Below are 21,592 nucleotides of genomic sequence, written 5' to 3'. Positions count from 1 at the left end.
AGCCGCAGCACCTCGCGCTCCCGCTCCCGCCAGGGCCGGGCCAAGGGAGGAGGGCTCTGGCCGCAGGTAGCGCAGCCGCGGCGGGCGGTGCGCGGGAGGGGCCGATGGTCTCAATAAGAAGGTTAGGCTGCCCAAACCTGTTGTCCACACTAACATCTTTTTCTCCGAGAGCTCCCTTGACTCCCGTTTTCCTTCAGCCTGCATCACCGGGTAAGAAACATTCAACTAGATGGCTAATCCTGGAATCAAAAGTAAAACTCTGGAAGAGCTTCCTAAAATGTAAGCATCCTTAGTAATTGTCTCAGGATTATGCCTTACTTTTAGGTGACACATTAGCCATTGCTGTGGTGTCACTTAACATCGTGGGATTAGAATAGGAACAAGGAATGGGAATAAGGATGGATTGAATGTGAGAGAATGGGAATATCCTATCGGAGGACTGGCAAGAGGGAAAGAATTGCGGCAATTTCAGAGAAGAGCCCCAGACACAGCTTGCTTCTTATTATTTATCCTTGTGCTTGAAGCCTGCCCTGGCCTACAAACATTTACCTAGGCAGCCTGATTTGTGCTTTTCAACATTGTCGGGCTCAACTCCTATGCCTCTTAGGTCCTAGACAATCAATTTCTTGTTTACTTTTAAGATTTTTCATGGAAGACTTCAGACTCCCCAGGATATCCTGTTCTACAATTTAATAACCTTCCTCCATGAAAGCTTGCATTTATTTGTCTCTGTTGGTTTAGTAATATCCAAATCCCCTGCAAGCTAACTTTGTTTATTTCTTCTGCAAATGCTGTTGGCACAGCTCTGGGAACATGCCTAACCTCCCTGTGCTCACAATGGGTTTTATTTTTTTTTTAAGATTTTTATTTATTTATTTATTTATTTATTTATTTATTTATTTATTTGTGATAGACATAGAGGGAGAGAGGTAGAGACACAGGCAGAGGGAGAAGCAGGCTCCATGCCAGGAGCCTGACGCGGGACTTAATCCCAGGACTCAAAGGCCGGCGCTAAACTACTGAGCCACCCAGGGATCCCCTCACAATGGGTTTTAAAGTCAGCTTGCCAGTGTTTATATTCTTCTTTTCCCTTTATTTACCACATCTTTCTGAGAGTTGTACTACAACCAGCAGGGTACAATGAAATATGGAGTTAATATACTACAATCAATAGCAAATGATGCCAGAAGACACGGGGCAGCAAAGTGCCACTATATGATCTAACACAGTGTAGTTGTTCATTTCCTCGTATGAGGGTAGGCAGGTGCACTGTGCAGGCTTGACAGTTAACCAAGTTGTGCTGGAAAATATGTTAGATCCTGCTCTGGAATGAGTTTTCAATTTTCAAAACATAGTCTCCAGAATCTCTAATTGGTAAATTTCCAAGTTAGGTTCCCTAGGCCCTGTGGAGAGGAAGTAGGCTAGAAATTTTAAAGAGGGAAGGGCTCACAGCAGACAGAAAGTATCTTCTTTCCCACCTCGCTTGGGATGTGGCAAATTCCAAAACTCTGAGGAAATTAAAAAAGAGTCTCATGAAAAAATTTTGTGAAAATGTGACAGCAGCACAAGCTTAGGTTTTGAATATCCCTGAAACCATTTGTATAAATGTACAGGAAACCAGAAATGGAAGACAATATATACCACAGAACTAACTGACAAATCATCCCTTAGCATCACAAGATGTGTTCAGGTACAGAAAGCCTCAACTGTTCCACGTCCTCTGTGCATTGTTTGGGGTGAAACAGGAAAGGAAGAGGGTGTCTGATGGACCTAAGAGCAGAACCCATAGCAGCCAACTGGTGAACACGGGTAAACCCAGTGGGGCAATTTGAGAAGAGCAGTTGGAACTGGGGTGGCTGTGGCCTGTTTTAATTCATGAGAGAGTTCAGGGCATCTTCTGTAATATTTTAAGGGCTTGAGCAATCCAGGCCTCACCACCTGTAAAACTACCCAGCTGAAGATCCCTTCTGAGATAGAGCTCCACACGGAGGACATAACCTACTGGGAAGAGAGGCCATATGAGGGACAATGGGCAAAGAAATCAGAGGTTCAGATAAAAGTGTGGAAGGAGACAGAGCTTGTTGACTGCAGAAAGCACTAAACCAATGTGTTTACCTCTTTCACTAAAGCAGCAGCAGCAGCAAAACCAACAAAAACAACTGTAGATGTGAAGCTAAAAATGTTCTCCTGAACTCCCTTCTAAAACTCCATGAAAACCAGTTTCATATAAAAATGAGTTAGAGCAAAGGATGATAGCTGAATCCCATATAATGTTTTTTTTATGAGACAAATGCAAGGAACAGGATAACATCCTTACAGTCAAAGAAAGAATATCAGAAAGACATGCTTGTAAAATACAGGAAAACTATGACCTCATATTTCAAAACCTATTTCAAAACCTATTTCAAAACCTATTTCAAATACTTAAGGAAATGTAAGATATGAATAATCAGTATAAAAAAAGGATTAGAAAATCTCAGAAAGGAGGCAATGAAACTGAAAAAGAAGTATAGAATTTTTAAATGAAGAAAGAACTACAAGAAACAGAGAGGCTGAAAAGGAGAAATTAATCTTAACCTTTAATTTACCGAACAAGCAGTAATAATTTCCAAGATTGTAGATCAAATTGTGAAGAGTAAAATAAAAGAGCTTCTAGCATGCAACATGGATTATGAACACAGGTGCGAAGGCATGAAACACAGAGCAAAAGCCTCATACATTGGGCCACATTAAAATGTTTTTCAGATAGACCATTACCAGAGTGAAAAGGTGGGCCAGACTGTAGGAGAAGATACCTACATTATTTATGTTACAAAAGGCTTTTATCCAGAGTTCATATAGAGCTTTTCAAATATGTAGAATAGAAAAAAGGGGGCAAAGTACTTTGCATAGGTATCTCATAAAACAAATATCCAAATAGATAATAAATATATAAAAAGGCACTCAAACTAGTTTTTCATCAGGGAAATGCAAATTGAAGTCACAATCAGGTAACACTGCGTACTCTCCGGAATGGGTGAAACAGAAAACGTGCTGCTGTCAAGTGTTGAAGAACACATGGAACAACTGGAATTTTCATTCCTGAGGGATTTGGAGTATGAGTTGGTAAAGCCAGGAGGAACGCTGCCTGCTGACCCTACTAAAGTGCGTGTTTCGGCTATGGTGATCCAGAAATTGCCCAGCAGAAACCCAGGAACAGGTACCTAAGAAACTGCTACTACCACCAACGGTAGGGATGTGTATCACCAAGGAAGTGGTGAGAAACAGAAGCCAGACACGGAGGGCAATACACTGCTTCTCAAGATCTAAAACAGCCAAATGAATCTATACTATCTAGTCCTATCACAAGTCAGGACTGCATTACCTGGGGAGGGACTGTGAGTAGTTACTGGGACAGGAGAGCGGATTCTATCTATGGTTCTTGGAGGTGGTTGGTCACATGGGTGTGTTCTCTCCGAAACTCACCTGAAGATGCATCAATCAGTACGCCTTTATGTCGGTACTTTACTCATCAATTTAAAAGTTTAAAAAAATAAATAAATAAATAAAAAATAAAAGTTTATGAAAAAACTCATGAACCCTGAAATACAGCTCAGTAACTCTGGGAAACTGACGTGATTGCATACCCTATTATGGACAAAGCATCCAGCCAGAAGTGATTCATGAAAAAAGGTTTTTACTGCTGACCCATTTTTCTTTTGTTTCTACATGCTCAATTGTACTTATGGATTTAAAGTTAGATTCTTCCTCCTACTTGGATTATCTGCTGCTCATTGTAGACTAACCAACGGGTACTGCCATTAAAAAAGTAACCCAGACAGCTCTATTATGTTTCTATTATCGTCCTCATTAGAATTTAAGCATATATTAGTCAGCAACCCATTAAGAAAGGTTTTTAGATGAAGATTTCAAGGTGTGAATTGATCCCTCAGGGACAATTGAAGTTCCTTTCCTTTTGTAGTATCTTTGAACCTTTGATTGGCTTCAACAATCTAACCATTGATGTAGGTAGAGCCCCTGATTTAATTGTTTGAATGCATAAAAGATCTTAGTGAATGGGCTTAGTGAATGTACAGAGAGACATTTAATGAACTGTATAAAGTCCTGTATTGAACGGACTTTATAAAGTTTCTTTCTTTCTAAGATTTATAAATTTCCTTTACTCTGTGGAATATTTTCTCAAGACGATGGGGGTATGTTCTAATTCAGAGATGGCCACCGGGTCATACAGTGTTAAAAGCTTTAAGTGGCCTTGGAAGCCGACACCCTACTGCAGACTGAGTACATTATAGGATGGGATAGTACACAGCCTTGGTTTGCAAATGTCAGGTCAGAGTGGACACCATGTGTAGGTAACACCATAAGGGATGTGGGCTCTAGAGCTAGGTAACTTTTGCAGTTAATTGCCCTGTGGATCTATTGCCTAAAAGGGATTTATTTTTATATTTCCATTTCAGAAGTAAGATAAATAACTTACAACTGTTCAATAATCATAAACATTTGCAACTCCCTTTTATTTATTTATTTTTGAACAACTCCCTTTTATAAAGCCAAGGCTTCACCAGATTCCGGGGATAGCCAAATGAACAGATCTTGTCCTCAAAATTCATAATCCTGCAGGGAGGACAGACAAGCACCCTTGCAAGTGGGTGCTTGCAGAGTGAAGGCTCTCCCCCATAACGGCTTATATACCATTTAGTCCCCAACTGCTTGACATCCCTCATCATACCAGCAGCATGAAATTTCCCACATTTCAGAGGGTGGAGATGGAGGACTGATAGCCTGAATTTGATATATCCGTGGCCACTTGGACGTTAGCCATCCTGAGTCATGGACCATATGCTGCCTTCCCAGTAATGACACAAGTGCCCTCTTGGAGATGACCCTACATAACAACCCAGCAAACTCATATTGAGTGTCTATTACGCAGGATCTATGTTCGACAAGGAAGTGTGAGAGCGTGTGTTTACAACAAAACTGCATTAATTCTAAAACTTTTTGTATGAATTCTGGTTCTATTTTCAGTCTTGCTGCTTGTAGGTCCGCCTTATGTACCTCTTCCCAAAATTCATATGTAATGTATTTCTTTTTCTTGTCTTAGACACTGATACGATATTCAATAGCAGCAGTCAAAATAGGCAAACTTTTCTTGTTTTATTTTAAAATAATTTACTATAAATATGATATTTGTTTTAGGGATTAGATATACAAAAATGGCAAGTTCATATGATTCAACATACAGCTACAATTTATAAGATCAATGATGCTTCTTTCTATTCCTCATTTGTTAGGATATTTTCCATCATGAATACAACTTATCAAATGCTTGTTAAATTTTTTTTTATTAAAAAGTCATGTAGGGGTCCCTGGGTGGCTCAGCGGTTTGGTGCCTGCCTTTGGCCCAGGGCGCGATCCTGGAGTCCCAGGATCGAGTCCCGCGTCGGGCTCCCGGCCTGGAGCCTGCTTCCCCCTCTGCCTGTGTCTCTGCTTCTCTCTCTCTCTGTCTATCATGAATAAATAAATATCTTTTAAAAATAAAATAAATTTTAAAAAGTCATGTATTTTTTGGGGGGGGGTTCTGTTGAGTTGCTTAAGTCCTTTATATATTTTGGATTTTAACCTCTTTATCAGATATGTCATTTTTCCCATTCCATAGGTTGCCCTTTTGTGTTGATATTTTCCTTTGCTGTGCAAAAGCTTTTTATTTTGGCATGGTCCCAGTAGTTTAATTTTACTTTTGTTTCTCTTGCCTCAGGAGACATAGCTAGAAAAGCGTTTCTACTTCCAATGTCAAAGAAATTACTACCTATGTTTTCTTCCAGGAGTTTTATAGTTTCAGATCTCACATTTGCCTCTTTGATCTTTTTTGAGGTGTGTGTGTGTGTGTGTGTGTGTGTGTGTATGATGTAAGGAAATGGTCCGGTTTCATCTTTTGCATGCATTTGTCCTATTTTTCTCAAAATAATTTGTTGAAGAAAATGTGTTTCCCATTGTATATTCTGTTTCCTTTGTCATAGATTAATTGATTATAAAAGCATGGGTTTATTTCTGGACTCTTCTTTCTGTTCTATTGATCTGTGTGCCTATTTTTGTGCTATCCCTGTACTATTTTAATTACTACAGCTTTGAAGTGCATCTTGAAATCAGTGATTGTGACACCTCCAGTTATGTTCTTCTTTTTCAAGATTTTATTTGGCTATAAAAAGAATGAATCTTCCCATTTGCAACACCATGGATGGACCTAGAGGTTATTATGCTAAGTGAAATGAGTCAGCAAGACAAAGACAAACGCCATATGATTTCACTCATATGTGGAATTTAAGAGACAAATAAACAAAAAACCAAAGAGACAAAAAAAAAAAAAAACCCAGAATCAAATATGGAGGACAAACCAGTGGCTTCCAGATGGAAGGTTGGTGGGGAATTGGGTGGAATAGACAAAGGGGATTAAGAATTCACATCTTGAGGGACACCTAGGTGGCTCAGTGGTTGAGCCTCTGCCTTTGGCTCAGGGTGTGATCCTGGGGCCCTGGAATCGAGTCCAACACCGGCCTCCCTGCAGGGAACCTGCTTCTCCCTCTGCCTGTGTCTCTGCCTCTCTGTATCTCTCATGAATAAATAAAACATTTTTTTAGAAAAACGACTTCACTTATTGAATCATTATATTGTACACCTGAAATTAATGTAACACTGTATGATAGTTATAATTGAGTTTTAAAATTATATATTCATATATATTTAATATATATATATTTATATATTTATTCGTGAGAGACACAGAGAGAGAGAGAGAGACAGAGGATTATGCCCTAGGCTGAAGGCGGCACTAAACCACTGAGCCACTCGGGCTTCCCTATATTTAAAATATTTAATACATTTATTAAATGTATATTATATCTATTAAAATATAGTCGAGGGATCCCTGGGTGGCGCAGCGGTTTGGCGCCTGCCTTTGGCCCAGGGCACGATCCTGGAGACCCGGGATCGAATCCCACATCGGGCTCCCGGTGCATGGAGCCTGCTTCTCCCTCTGCCTGTGTCTCTGCCTCTCTCTCTCTCTCTCTGTGACTATCATAAATAAATAAATAAAAAATTAAAAAAAAAAATAAATAAATAAAATAAAATAAAATATAGTCGATACATTAATATTAAATATATTAATTAAATTAATATAAAATAAATACCAATATTTATTTTAAATGAATATTAAATATTATTAAAGTTCAATTTAAATAATACCAAAATATAAATACTTATTAAATATATTTATGTTAGTATATGTTATTGAATATATATTATTGAATATATATTATTGAATATATATTTATATGTAAATTTTTCTATATAATCTATTATACCTCTATATATTTATAATATTGCATTAGATTATATTCTAAATATATTAAATTATATTATAATATATTATACTTATAATACTATATATATGTATTAGGTCAACTGTTTGCTTGAGACCTCAGTTTTCTGACACATCTAAGAAGAGTTGTTTTCAGTTTGTTCAGCCTTTTTGCTTATTGTGAGGACAGGAGCAATGAATTCTAAACTCTTTATGTGTTGGCCTGGCAACGGAATTTGAATATGCCTCTTTTCTCAAACCCATTCCTGTTCCAGATTTCCTTTAGCCTAGAGAAAGTGATGATTTTTCTTTCACTTACAGGGGGAAAAAAAAAAACCTGTCATAACCTGGGGGCACCATCATAATTCAACTCATCTATTTTTGCTTGGCAATGGCCCCATTCCTGAGTGTTTGTCCTGGAATTGGGTGCATGGTTTTCCTGCCCACCTGCCCTAGATTTAGCAACTGAACTTTCTATCAACACAGAATGGATTCATTTCTCGAAACTCCATCGCAGTGTAATCAATGGCAGCTTACTCTCAAGTACAATCCCTTCATTCACACTTTACTCTGAGTTAACCAGCTCATGCTTCTTGTTGAGGTGCCTGGGGCTACATGCAGAACATCGTACCAAGTAAACTCATTTTGATTAATTTTGAAACATTCAGGACCTTCTGAACCCTGTGGGTTTCATTGGAAAGCCAGTTTGATGGCCTAATTTACTAAAATTCACTTCATTTATATCATTAATGAAAATGTTAACTATAAAGAAATATATTCCTTTTGTAACTGACCCCAAGTCTGTCTGTGCAATGTGCAGCAAGGTCAATCACTGAGACATCAGGTGTGCAGTAAGGAAAGGGTTTTTGAGAGGCAGCCAAACAAGGAGAGCAAGCTTCCCCTCTTCTGCCTCCCTGAAACAGGAGAGAACAAGTTTTTTTTATAATCATAGGGGTTTGTAGTTACATATATATTGATGAAAAGGGCAAGGAAGCTTATGATAATTCATGAGGAAAGATGGAGTATGTACATTGAGTCAACATATGTGTAACATATATCCATTGTTCACTCTGGGGTGGACACAACACCAAAATTATGCAAAATTCAGCCCCTGATGTCAGAAGGTTGTCTTAGCATAAGGAGAAAGAGCTGAGGGCATGCTCTGAGAACTAGTATAAACCAGATGGTGTCTTGGGCTGTGTAACAACACCTTAGGTAAGGAATTCAGGGCCTTGCTTGTTCACAGGCTAGGACCATATCATTGACCTTCAGTTCTGGCCTCTGTGGAGACAGCTCATGTATTAGTGGGGTTCAAAAAGACACGATAGGTGACTAGGGAGAAACAGTTCTCTTCGAAACAAGCTTTACATTTTCTACTACTTTCAACCTTCACTTGGGTATAGTTTTTTTCCCTTTTTAATCTTTAAGAGATCTTTGGAAGGCATAAGCCAATGCTCATCCTTTTCCCAAACACCTGCTAAGGTTTAGGGAGCCAGAACAGAAATGTAAATGAGGCTTCTGCTATCAAAGGACCTGAGCATTAGCCAGAGAGTTATGGTACAAATGAACACCACAGTCCTAGGCCTCGGATGGGAAGTGATGAATAGGTCTTATAATTATTGCATGTTGAATTGTCAGAAGAGGGAAGATAATTTGTTGTTTTATCTGCTGATCAGGAAGCCTGACCAGTTGGGTGCTGACGTGACCTTTAAAGGACAGGCAACACACAAAGACACAAAGGAGAAGAGACTAGTGAGGACGCAGAAGGCACAGGGTGTGTGTAGGAGAGTGAGGGCCAATGTGACAGAACAGACACTATGTAAGAAGGTTGAATTAATATGGGGCAGTACTTGGCATAGAAGGACTGAAAGGTCTACGGGAACGTCTGTGACAGTCATCATCTGGCGAGTCGGGCCTGCATGGCATGGGGAATCTAGTGCAGCCTAGAGCAGCTGGCAGGGATAAGAGGGCAGGCTCGGGGGCAGAGGGGCCCACACAAGTGTCAAGGAGAAACATTCCCATTTTTCCGTACTGCCAAGGGCCCTCTTGGGAGAAGATACGTGTTTCTGGGGCTGACTGGTTTGTACTTCCTGCTCTCTCTGGGTGACTCTATGCCCCTCTCCACATTCAGCAGCTAAGTGAGTAACTCTGTGAGACCCAAGTAGAGGAAGTGTGCACTAGAGATATGTGGTAGCCCTGGGATGGAACCCCAGACTGACTCCTTAGACCTGCATCTGCAAGGTTACACAGCTCCTTCTCCTGGGTGCCCTCCCTCCCACCCTCCCTCAGCTGCTTGCAGCAGGCTCCCAGCAGTCAGCTTGGGCCCCAAACACATCTCTCTCAGTTCAGAGGAGCTCCAGTGTGGGGGCTCAACTCCTAAGGGGATGCTAGCTTCCCCATTGGCTGGAGGGCCTAAATGTCTCTATTTTCAAGACATTTTGCTGTCAAGAACACTTTGAAAACACATTATTAGCCTACTGTGCCTGACAGGGATCTAGATACAGTTCTCTATCCCTTCTCGGCAGTGTGCCATCCCTTAGGGATGCTGTGGTTTCCTCCCCACAGCCATGCTCACTCCCTCTCTTACCGGCTGCCCTGGTTAAAGAGGGACTCAGACCCAGATCCCAGAGCAGGGAGCAGCGGCCTGCCATGCTCCTGGCTAACGCACAGTCATGAGCTGTCCACAGAGCCCCCGAGTGCCATCTGTCTCAGCCACGTCACAGGCAGATACTGCATCTGAGAGAGCAAGACCATTCACCCATGATGTGCACACTCGTTGCCTGGAGGCCTGCTGCATACAGAGCCATGTCTGACACCCTAGGGGACAGGGAAACCTTCAGGAAAAGCAGCCCAGGGGTTTCGTTTATTGAGAAGCTAAATCCAGACACTCTGCGGGCATTTTCCCAGCATTCCTTTGGGAAAACATCCAAAGGCCCTCAGGTCTAGCTCAGGGTCCCTTCTCTGTGTTTGTTTAACACCACAGTCTGTGAGAATTTCCTAGCCTTTCACTGTGCTAAAATCTCCATGAGGGCAAGAAGCAGATCAGTGCCTGTCTCAGAACAGATTATTAACACATTTTTGTATAGAGTGAATCTCTCAACAAGTCTGAGTTATGGGTGTGATTAGCCCTACTGGAGACTTGTTGTTGTTGAATACTCTGAGTAGGGACTCTTAGGTGTCTGACTCAGAGGATCAGGCATTTTCATTTGCCTGTGGTGCCCGTAATGAGACAAGGGCCGGAAACAGTCTGGTTATTGTACCTCCAGGAGAGGATGTTGTGGTGGGCTGCCTGGCTGCCTTTGAGACTGACCGCATGTGCAGATGTGTTGGTTGATATTTCATTGACTCTCTCCAGTAATGACTGTCTCCTGAAGGAAGCTGGCCCACTCAAGATTATCCCCTCCCAAGGGGACAGATGCATCCAGAGATTCACGAATCCAGCTTTACAAAGGCCTTTCTGGTTTCTGTGGGGACATCTCTGAAGAGCATCTCAGCTCTAGAGCTTCCAGTAGGATAGGCTGATGAGATCCCTCTTGCAGTTGCATCACTGTTTAACTTTTGCTTGTACCCACAACAATTTCTCTCATCTCTTAAGGGTGTTGTTTCAGAGCACCTCTCCATAAACTTTCTGTATGCAAATCTCAGAAAGTTGGTGTCTGTTTCCCTGGGAACTCAACACACATCAGTTGATACAGGATGTGATCTTAGGATACCAACTCTAAAATGGGATTCTGGAGATGCATCATCCCCTGGAGGCTGCCAGCGAGGGCCCACTGTAGTGAGATATTAAAACTCTCACTGGTGATGATCTGCGCTGGGATGCTGGAAGAGAATACATTTGTGAGAACATTTGCACACACTAGAAATGGCAGTATCAGGTATTATAAACATTTGGAAGAAATAACAATTATTTTGAACTATGGAATTTGATAGCCTTTGTTGGGATCATTCAGTGCATTGGAAGAAGACAGTTAAAGGTAGGTGGTGATTAATCACAGTAGAAAGAAACACGTGGAAGCCAGAATGTCTCCTTGGCACCATATGCAGACACTTTTCCTCTATAGGCAGGGGGCAGGAAATGGTAAAAATCAGACCCAGACTTTCTTTAAGGAACAGAACTCCAGAAAAGTTGAAATTCTCAACACTGGCTGAGCTTTTTTTACCCTGTTCACGTTGTCTTGGCTTGGTAGGACTTGATTAGAAAGGCATGGGGCCCTGAAATTGGGAGTCGGGATACGTAGGTAAATTTCATTCGAGGTTCCTTTGAGCCTTCGGACTCTGCAGAAGTCTCCCATTCCTCCTGGCAGAAGGCTGGTACTTGAAAACATTATAAAGGCTGCTGCCTTGCAAGGCAACAACTCTAATACCTCCTCATCATCATACCAGGCACTAGGGTCCAGTCATGATGCGGAAGTGTTGGAATGGCTAAAGAGAGAAAAGTACTATATGCTGAAGTAGCTGCCCCCAATGTGTATGGTAGGCTCTGGAAGTCATGAGACCGAATCAGAATGGATTGAATCAAGGGGGATTGCATGCAAAGTTAGTGAGGAAGAACGTAATGAAATGGGAGTAAACTCCTCTGGTAAGAATCTCACATCAGGGCTCAGGGTCCATGGTCCTCCTTTGCTGCTCAATTTGCTAGAAGTTTTGGAAGAGTGATGGTCCACGTGAAGAGAATTGAAGTGTCAGGATTTCAGAGCATGTAGCAGAAGAAGGATGAAAGACTCAGAGCAGTGGGAATAAAAGTGGATAAAGCAAAGAGGTCAAAACCCCACCAGTTGACTATGTTTGAAGAACACTCCAAGGACATTAAATTTATTAACCTAATAAGAAATGCACTAGTGAGAAGGTGTTCTGAAAGACACTCAGTGTTATTTAGGTGTCTAGAGGTCTAGACGTGCCTGAGCACCATCTCCAAAATTAAGAACAACTTATTAGGACAGTACTTCCCAGCACCAGGAAGAAACACAACACTTGTCAGGTTTCCTCAGGCTCTTCAGGCAGCAACTCCACACGTGGAAAGTCCTGTGCTTACTCAGTACTGAGTGTGGCCCAAAGAAAGGCTGTATGTGGTTCTTCGCAATGCTCCATCATGATGGGGACACCCAGGATCTGGGACCAAGGACAAACCATCTGCAGCACGGAATCACATGCACATTTGAAGAAGAGATTTTATCTGGGCTTGCGGCTGTACCCTGGAAGAGACGGGATGTAACTGTGGGATAACAGATGGGCACTCGCCGGGACCAGCCAACATGAGCTGGATCTCCTTAGATCCACCAAGTCCTACCGTCAGGCAGAACCAAAGGCAGACCCCGTAAGATGGATTGCCCTACCATCTGGACATGGTGCCCCCAGGACCAGGTGAGAGCAGGACCGGAAAGTGAAAGCGAGCTATGTAAGCAGGCCAACCGCCATATCAGGCCCCCAGTGTCCTACCTGTACCTTCCTTCCATATCACACCCAAGGATACTCCTGGGTGACCAGCCAGTGGAGTCTGAAGAGGTCAGAATTGGCTCACAGACCCTTGGGTAAGTGCAAGATAGAAAAGGACCATGATACACTCTAGGACCACATAAGGTGTCCTTGAAGAACAGTGGTCACAGAAAAGGCTGGCGCTAGGAAAAGCCTTCAGTGGCACACCTGGTCACCTACCTTGTGCGGAGAGGAGAGGCCGGGGAAGATACATGGCTGCACGTCCTGGGGCAGGGGCCTGGAGCATCTGCCACAGAAGAGACTAGCACACCATGCACGCCGGCGGGGGGGGGGGGTTCTCCATCTTAAACCTGGCTTCCCAAACAAATTTATATTAATGAAATCATTAAATGGTACTATAGCAGTTGTTTTACCCTTTGAAAAATATCCACAAGTGTACTAAAGTACAGATGAATCAAAAAATAAATATTTAACCAAAATTACTAAATGGGCATCTAATTTAAATATTTGTTTGAACTCATTGTGGCTAGGCCATTTATTAGATGAACTAAAAAGAAACCATGATAGGTACAGTCTGAGATCTAGATACATAAAACTTTCTGGGCAAATGCTTTGGTTTCAACCTCTTAAAAAACTGTCGGAATGAAGACATTTTATTTGCTATTGCTCATATTTTACTATTCTAATTAAATGTTATTTTGGAACATTTTGTTGTGACGTCTTTTGCATCCTCTTTTCCAGAGTGGAAATAGAATGACTAGGTTTGTTCCCATGTGAGATAAAGCTTGGATAACTTTCTTCACATTTATAAATTCATTACCTTGATTGTATATTTAATAAGTGCCAAACACTAAGCACAAATAATAACTTATTTAAAACCCAGCCACAGTCCAATTTAAGTGAGGGACCTGAGTGGGGAAAGACCACGGTATACCCATTCAGAGTCTTGTGGGGAAAAAGTGTGTTTGGGGGACATCTCTCCCCACCCCTTCTAAATCGTCTGGAATGCATGGTCAAAGGAGAGACAGGAGATATGATAGGTGTTAAGTAACAGGTGATGTTAAATGAGATAGGGATGAGAGGGTGGTGACTCTGAATTGGTTCTGTATGTGTTTGGAGTCTTTGCCAAGAAAGGAATGTCCTCAGTAAAGATAAGAGTATTTGGGGACAGTTTTCAACTTGGTTTCAAGCCCACCCCTCATTTCGTTGGAGAGTAGCAGTTTTGTCTCCCTTTGGTCCCTGTCAGCTAACCACACCGTTGTCCCTTCCCAGTATGAGTTGCTCCAGTAGGACAGCCTTCTTCAGAAATGTCCAGGTGAGAAGAAATTCTTAGCGTGCTTTTCAGCCAACTTAGAGAAATGGGATAGTAGAAGGAGAACTGGATCCGGTGGTATTGTGCAGTTTTGGCACACTTGACTAGTTGGGTGGAAGGATCTAGCCCTGTTGCAAGTCATTCTCTTTAAAATGAAAATTACTTACAGCTTCCTTTGGGTTTTCATAAAAAGTTGTTCCTATGCTGCCAATTGTTGGCCAAAGGAAAAAGTTCTGCTCAGCATCCTTTAAGTTAGTAAATAGTGACAGTTTAATAGAAAACTCTGCAGGAAGAAAAAGATTTAATTGACCAAAAACACAAAATGCTTTGAAATAACCTTGAAGAGAAATGTTAGGACCTTTATTAAGAGCATTGTAAAAAATAATCGGGTGGCATTTATTTATTCATTTCATAAATGCTTATTGACTGTTTATTATACAAAATTTGAATGCTGTTGTCCTGGACAAGAAGAGTGAATATTAAAAAGGGAAAACTTTTGTTCAAAGTGATCTCAAAAATTAATGCAATTAACTAATCAAAAATTAATCAAAAGCACAGTAGACCATACAGGCAGTTATATAATCAATGAAATTTTGACACACTGCTGTGTCATAGTGTGTAGGGCACAGAGTGTATCCAGTTTGTTAGTTGAAAAAAAAAAGAGTAAAGAAAAAACTTAGAACAAATAGGTTACATATCTTTATATACCATATATATTTATACTTTTAAAGCAACCTTTAAAAAATCTCTAAGCTTTCCTAGTGTATCATGAGTGCTGTATTGTGAAAGCTGAAGAATCTTTTGAATTCTGTTGAGAAGATAAATTAGAAATTTTCTAACATTGTTTCGTACTTCTTGTAGGACGTTGCTTTCACAGTAAAACAGTGGTTCTCCAGGGTAAACCCCCTGTTTCAGAGTAAAGAATCTTTTTTTTTTTATTTTTAAGAATCTTTTCTTGTTAACAAAGCAACTGGGACCTTTCTGTTTTCTCATTCGTGTAGGCACAGTTATTGGAAGTTGATGTAAACTCTACAGAATTTTGTTTGGAATTAAGCATAGTTCTCCATAATCTGGTGAAGAGATATGAAATAGTTTGTCTGTCATCTACTTTGCCAGATCCTATGTCCACTTGCCTGTCATATGACATAGTGAAGCCACACAAAGGACAATAAAAGCTTCATTATAGATGTTATGGACATTAATAATGATCTTAACCAATATTTATTGAGCTCTTCCTATGTGTCTCATATATTTTACTGCTTTACATTCTGTGTCTCCACCAACCCAGGCAGTATCCACAAGTTAGTATTATTATTATCATTCCTGTTTTTCAGATGCAGGAATTGATGTTGGTAAGGACGTCACGTTAACTTATTAACCTAGGTTACACAGCTAGTAAGTAGCTGGAACTCACACTACCAAGTGGTGTGTTGGGATAGCTTATGAGTTTCATATATTTAGTAGTGGGGAGGGGCAGTCCACCCTCATTTTGTAAGCCTGTTTACCCACATTAGCCCCTGTTTCTGCTGGCATAGTGGTCTTTCCGAGCACAAACCAGGGGAAGCCCTCTGAAGCCTCGACCCAAAGAACAGCTGCAAAGAACCCACCGCCCATGACCTCTCAAGATAGAGCGTGTGGTTACTCAACCTCTGAGGTCTGCTCTACTTGTATCCCAAACAGACTTTTTCATCATACCTGGAATCACGGACCAGAGTCCTCTTTCTATTGTCTGATACTTTCTATACTCTATTTGGCAGAATTTATTTAAGATCCAGAGTTTAATTCATCCCCCCAGCTTTTTAAATAAGTTTTTGCCTACTTCAGGGAATTCTGGTAGGGTGCAGGTTTAGATAGATGTACTAATTAACCACTATTCAAGACGTATTTGTTATTATTTGGGACCTGTTTTATAAATTGCTGAGCAAAATATGAAATAACCTGTATTTGGTGTTGATATTATCCAGTGAGCTGAATCAGGTTTCACATTAAGATTGAAATATGTAACTCTTCATACTGATCTTGTCAACTCAACCTTTTTGCCCTCAGTACAAGGTGTTAAGACTCAGGGATGGCTTGAGTTATAAACTCTGATGGTGTCAACTGGCACCTTCCTCATATGTAAACATCATAAATGCATTGTCTCTACAATATATTCCAAAATTGAGCTTACTTGCCCTGGATGAATAGTCACAACTTCACAACTTGTAGCTTTTAAAGATGTGTGTATTAATTAACTGGTAGTGCTGTCTACAGAGCTGCCCCTCACTGATCAATGACCACATGTCTCTTTAAACCATGTCATGAATTCTTGTCTTATCACATTCTCTCCCACCCTGTCATTAATGCCTCAACACTTCTGTCAGGATTATTACCTGATACACATTATTTTAAAGAAGTAACTTAACTTTTTAAATTAAATTATTTCACTTTTTAAATGTCATGATTTCCCATGTTTTTTACTTAAGTGTCTGACTTTTTATCAAAGATGACATCGCTCCATTCCAGGGGGACAGATGTAACTCCATACATTACTAGCAAAGCTTTCAAATAAATATAGAGTGCCTGCTATGCTAGTCATATAGGTCACAGTGAATGTATAGAATATAAAGAATAATGTCTGATAAGAGAGGAAATCCTTCAATATATTACATTAATAAAAATTATTTTTCCTTACTTCTCAAACATCACAGCCATAAATAGATAGGAGAGTTAAAGCAGGCACCGTGACTTACCCAGAAGCAAGGCTTGTGTATTTATGGCATGTTGAATATGCAGGACTAGCTGCTGTCCCCCCGCCCAGAGTCAGGCAGATCTGAGAAGAGTTGCCTGATTTCACTTCTATTTTATATAAACATTTCCTTGAAAGCCATATTTCTCTATAAATTATTTTCCTGTATCATTTTTTTCTCCCTAAGAGGTTCTTCTTAGCTTTTTCAACATGTTTCAAATTTAGCTCAGTCCTAAAAAGGTGACTACACATGTTCTTAAATCTGCAGTAGACAATACTTGGGAAATAAAAAAAAAAATCTCAACAGCTACCTCTGTTCAAACATCAGTATTAATAACTGGTAATAGCAGAAATTTCCAGCATATTTTATTCAGGTCTTTATTTTTACTCCTCTCTTTTTTCTTTTAAAAATTGCGTTAGATATTAATATTGATTACATAATTACCTTTCTACACTGTTCTTCTTTGTAATTTATTTATAGGTTTTATACAAATGCCTATGTTCACCAGAAATAGTCAGTGCTGGATTGATGGAAAATGTATGCGTCAACCCAGATTGACCTTACGTGTACATATGCATATGCATATATGAAGCGCTCATGCATTTTGACTATGAAGAGACCCCCTCCCTGTCTTCCTTACTCTCTGCACTTGCTTCCTTCATTCTACAAGGCCATGGAAATTTTGTGGACGGAGTGGGAGCGTAAAGTGATAGAGCCATCTTGGAAACTTCTCCAGCAGGAGCTTTGGGAGGTAAACTTTATGATCTTCATACTTTCAGAACCAGTAGTTCTGCCCCAGGATATATAGCCAGTGTATACTCTTCACCAAAAGACTAAAATATTTGTAGCAGAGCTGTGTGATAAACTCCAAATGAGAAACTCCCAAATTCTCATTAATGATAGAGTGCTTTGTGTTTATTCATACATTGGAATGCTATGTAGCAAAGGGAATGAATGATGTGTAGCTTCTCGTAGCAGCAGGGATGGATTTCACGAGTATGTTGAATGAAGTAAGGCAGACTCAGAATACTGTGCTGTATCTCTTTGTATGTTTCATATGTGCCCTGCTCTATGGAGTCACAAGTCGGATAGTGGCAGACCTCTTCACGATTAGTTTATACAGTGATTAATTGTTCTGATGGTTTCAGATAAAACTTCACCTGTATTCACAGTGACTACTTTAAATCAGGTGTGCCAAACTCTTGAAAAGGTAAAATTAATGTGAATCTTGTACAAATGGAAAGCTTATATTTTAAGGCCTTTGTGAGTTAGGACAGTTAACTGATAAAATCATTAACAGTAGAGTTCATTACCAGATGATTGAAAACTACAGACTTACATTTTTTCTAAGGCCTGGCCTGGGATTATTACCTTAGGGCGCCTCCTGGCAAACACCCTGAGGCATGGGGTGTGATGGTGAAACCAAAGGCTACAGCATGTGAAAGAGCCACCACGTCCCTGGGCTTTCTGGAAGCCATAGCCCCGGGAAGTCAGCAGGCAGTAATAGAACATCTTTCACTAGCAGATGTCTCCAGCCAAGTGAGCCTGATGTGAGGCTGCAGTAGAATGTGGGTGCCTGGTTGCAGGGGTTCCGAGTTCTGTTGGGCTCTGTTGTCAAAGAAGTGACCTCACTGCCCTACCTGTGTCCACTCCTGGTTGAACCTTCAGTGTTGTCTTTTCACTTTCCCTCTATCCCTACACTGTGGAGTTTTTTCATCAAGAAAGGGTGCTGTACTTGGTCATGTGCTTTTTCTGCATCTATTGAGAGGATCATATGGTTCTTGTCCTTCGTTTTATTTTATTTTTTTTAAATAATTATTTATTTATTTATGATAGTCACAAAGAGAGAGAGAGAGAGGCAGAGACACAGGCAGAGGGAGAAGCAGGCTCCATGCACCGGGAACCCGATGTGGGATTCGATCCCGGGTCTCCAGGATCGCGCCCCGGGCCAAAGGCTGGCGCCAAACCGCTGCGCCACCCAGGGATCCCCTGTCCTTCGTTTTATTGATGTGATCTCTCACATTGATTGATTTGCAGATGATGAACAACTCTTGCAGCCCAGGAATAAATCCCACGACGTGGTGGTGAATAATCCTTTTAATGTACTGTGGGATCCTGTTAGCTAGTTGTTTGGTGAGAAATTCTGCATCCATGTTCATCAGGGATATTGGCCTATCATTCTTTTGTTGTGGGGTTTTTGTCTGGTTTTGGGATCAAGGTAATGCTGGCCTTCTAAAAAGAGTTTGGAACTCTTTTCCTATTTTACTCCATTTCTATTTTTTGAAACAGATTCAGAAGAATAGGTAGTATTTCTTTAGATGTTTAGTAGAATTCCTCTGGGAAGCCTTTTCTTTGATCAGGAGGTTATCGATCTTATTCTCTTCAAGCTCACAGGAATCTCTTATAAGCAGCATATCAGTCTTGTGAGCTTGTGTACAGTCTTTGTTTTCTGTTTCATCGATTCCTGCTCAAATTTATTATTTGTCTTCTCTTGCTGGTTTTTGGCTTTTTTTTGCTGTTCTTTCTCTACCTCCTTTTGGTATAAGGTTAGGTTGTGTATTTGAGACCTTCTTGTTTCTTGAGAAGGGCTTGTTGCGGTATACTTCCTTCTTAGGACTGCCTTATCTCCCTGCTGACTGTATTGAACAGTTGTGTTATTATTTTCATTTTCTTCCATGAATTTTTAAAATTCTTCTTTAATTTCCTTGTTGACCCTTTCATTCTTTAGTAAGATGCTGTCTAGCCTCCATGTATTGCAGTTCTTTCCAAATTGCTTCTTCTGATTGAGTTGCTTCAAAGCACTGTGGTCTGAAAGTACACTGGTCTCCCTGTGCAACACTGGCAATAGACCTAAAGTACCACGACGTGTAATTTAAAAGCATCAGAGTTAGTTTTTGTCCGAAGTTAACTTATCCTTTATTACAAACAAAATGCATGAAGGAATTATAGACGTTGATGACAACCACAACAAAAATTAGACAGCGCAATGAGAGGGGAGGGGAAGCCTTCTGTTGGGGTGCAGCCATGATCAGCTGCTGCTTGGGGGCAGAGGCTGGCTGCTCCAGTAAGGCAGGTGGATGCACCGGCCCTTCGATGAACTCGAGGCCAGGCACTGAGGCCTGCCTCACATCTTGGAGGGGCCAGGAGTGCAGGCAGCACCTCCAGGTGGGGACAGTGAATCAGAAGTGTGACCAACACCTGCAGTGGCTTCGACTCAACAGGTGCCATCTCGGCCCCTGGCAAGCACTCAACTCCAGCAGCCTTGACTGGCTCAATCACCTCTGGCCCTGAAGCTTCAGCAGGCCCCGTGGTAGGAGCTGGGGCAGGCTGTTGAGGTGGTTTGGGATCTTGCTCAGGAGCAGAAGCTAGTTGCTCCCCTGAGACAGGTGGCTGCTACAGCATGTGGGAGAACCAGATTGCATGTGCCAGGACGTGATCTACCTCCAGGGTAGCCAAGGTTGCAGGTCGGTCCTTCTTGTCGGGACGCTGAATCAGAGGTGTGACCGCCTCGTGCATTGGCTTGGACTCAGCAGCTAGCATCTCGGATCGGGCCAAGCACCCAGCTGCAGCAGCCTTGACTGGCTTGATCAACTCAGGGCATGAAGCTTCAGTAGGCCCCACAACAATAGCTGGGGCGGCTTCTTGATGTGATTCAGGGTGTTGCTCGAGGGCCGAAGCTGGGTGCTCCACTGAAGCAGGTGGCTGCTCCAGCATGTTGGGTACCCCAATAGCCTGCACCATGGTGAGCTCTTCCTCCTGGGTCACCAAGGGTGCAGATAGCTATTCAAGTTGGAACAGTGAGTCAGAGATGTTACCATCACCTGAATTGGCTTGGACTCAGCACCTGGCTTCTCGGCTCGAGCCAGGCACTCAACTCCAGCAGCCCTGCCCAGCTAGATCACCTCAGGCCCTTCACTCACCTCGAGTCTGCGCTGGTCTCTTTTAGCTGTGCAGGGCACTATCCCATTCCTCAAGGAAGTGGAGCAGAGGTTCTCTTCCTCACACTCCTGCCCCATCTCCTGTGTGGAGCTCTGTAACGACAGTGCCCGGCACCCAGGCAGGAGGCCTCATCGCCTGGTCTGGCTGCTTTGGCTGGGCCGCCACACCCAGCTGACTCCATTCCAGACAAACCACAGCACACTCGGCACACATCTCCCCCAAAGAGAGAAAAGGGATGCAGCTCTAGGACTTTGGGTTAACTCTGGGATGGGTAAGAGGCACCTCAGGAGTCGTCTTTCCACCCTCCCCACCATGACATCAGTGTGACCATGCAGGGATTACTGGGGAACCTGCTGCCCTGCAACCTCCTCCAGCCTAGGTGGGACCTGCCCACACATCCCTGGTCCCCTGAAACTGAAGAGGAAGGGATGGGGCTTCCCAGGATACTGGCACAGGTGGCCTGGCCTGGCCTGGGCTGCTCTATATTACCTAGGGCACCTCCTGGCAAACGCCCTGAGGCGAGGGGTGTAATGGTGGAACCAAAGTCTACAGCATGTGAAAGAGCCGCATCCCTGGGCTTTCTGGAAGCCAGAGCCCCGGGAAGTTGGCAGGCAGCAAGAGAACATCTTTCACTAGCGGATGTCTCCAGCCAAGTGAGCCTGATGTGGGGCTGCACTAGAATGTGGGTGCCTGGTTGCAGGGGTTCCAAGTTCTGATGGGCTCTGTTGTCAAAGAAGTGACCTCACTGTGTGGGATCCCCTACCTGAGTCCACTACTGGTTGAACCTTTGGTGTTGTCTTTTCACTTCTGTGTCTAATGGAC

At 42.0% G+C, this 21,592-nt stretch overlaps 2 long non-coding RNA genes across 3 annotated transcripts; one reads left to right on the top strand and one right to left on the bottom strand.

Moving 5' to 3' along the window:
* Positions 1 to 66: 66 nt before the first annotated feature.
* LOC140600828 (uncharacterized) lies at positions 67 to 6,643 on the top strand. The gene is made up of 2 exons (XR_012003969.1): positions 67 to 279; positions 6,124 to 6,643. It is a non-coding gene; the product is annotated as an uncharacterized lncRNA (long non-coding RNA).
* On the bottom strand, positions 5,144 to 21,465 carry LOC140600827 (uncharacterized). Of its 2 annotated transcripts, XR_012003968.1 has the most exons (5): positions 21,260 to 21,465; positions 20,752 to 20,862; positions 10,615 to 12,549; positions 8,149 to 8,268; positions 5,144 to 5,504 (listed from the first exon to the last, which is right to left on the bottom strand). It is a non-coding gene; the product is annotated as an uncharacterized lncRNA (long non-coding RNA). The 2 variants fall into 2 exon arrangements; XR_012003967.1 differs by lacking the exons at positions 20,752 to 20,862; positions 21,260 to 21,465 and adding an exon at positions 18,203 to 20,732 and having other exon boundaries at positions 5,146 to 5,504.
* Between the last annotated feature and the right edge of the window lie 127 nt (positions 21,466 to 21,592).

Source organism: Canis lupus, chromosome 12 (genome assembly GCF_048164855.1).
Source record: "Canis lupus baileyi chromosome 12, mCanLup2.hap1, whole genome shotgun sequence".
Lineage (NCBI taxonomy): Eukaryota > Metazoa > Chordata > Mammalia > Carnivora > Canidae > Canis > Canis lupus.
The sequence above is the reverse complement of the archived record's forward strand: the minus strand, read 5'-3'. Positions and strand labels throughout refer to the sequence as shown.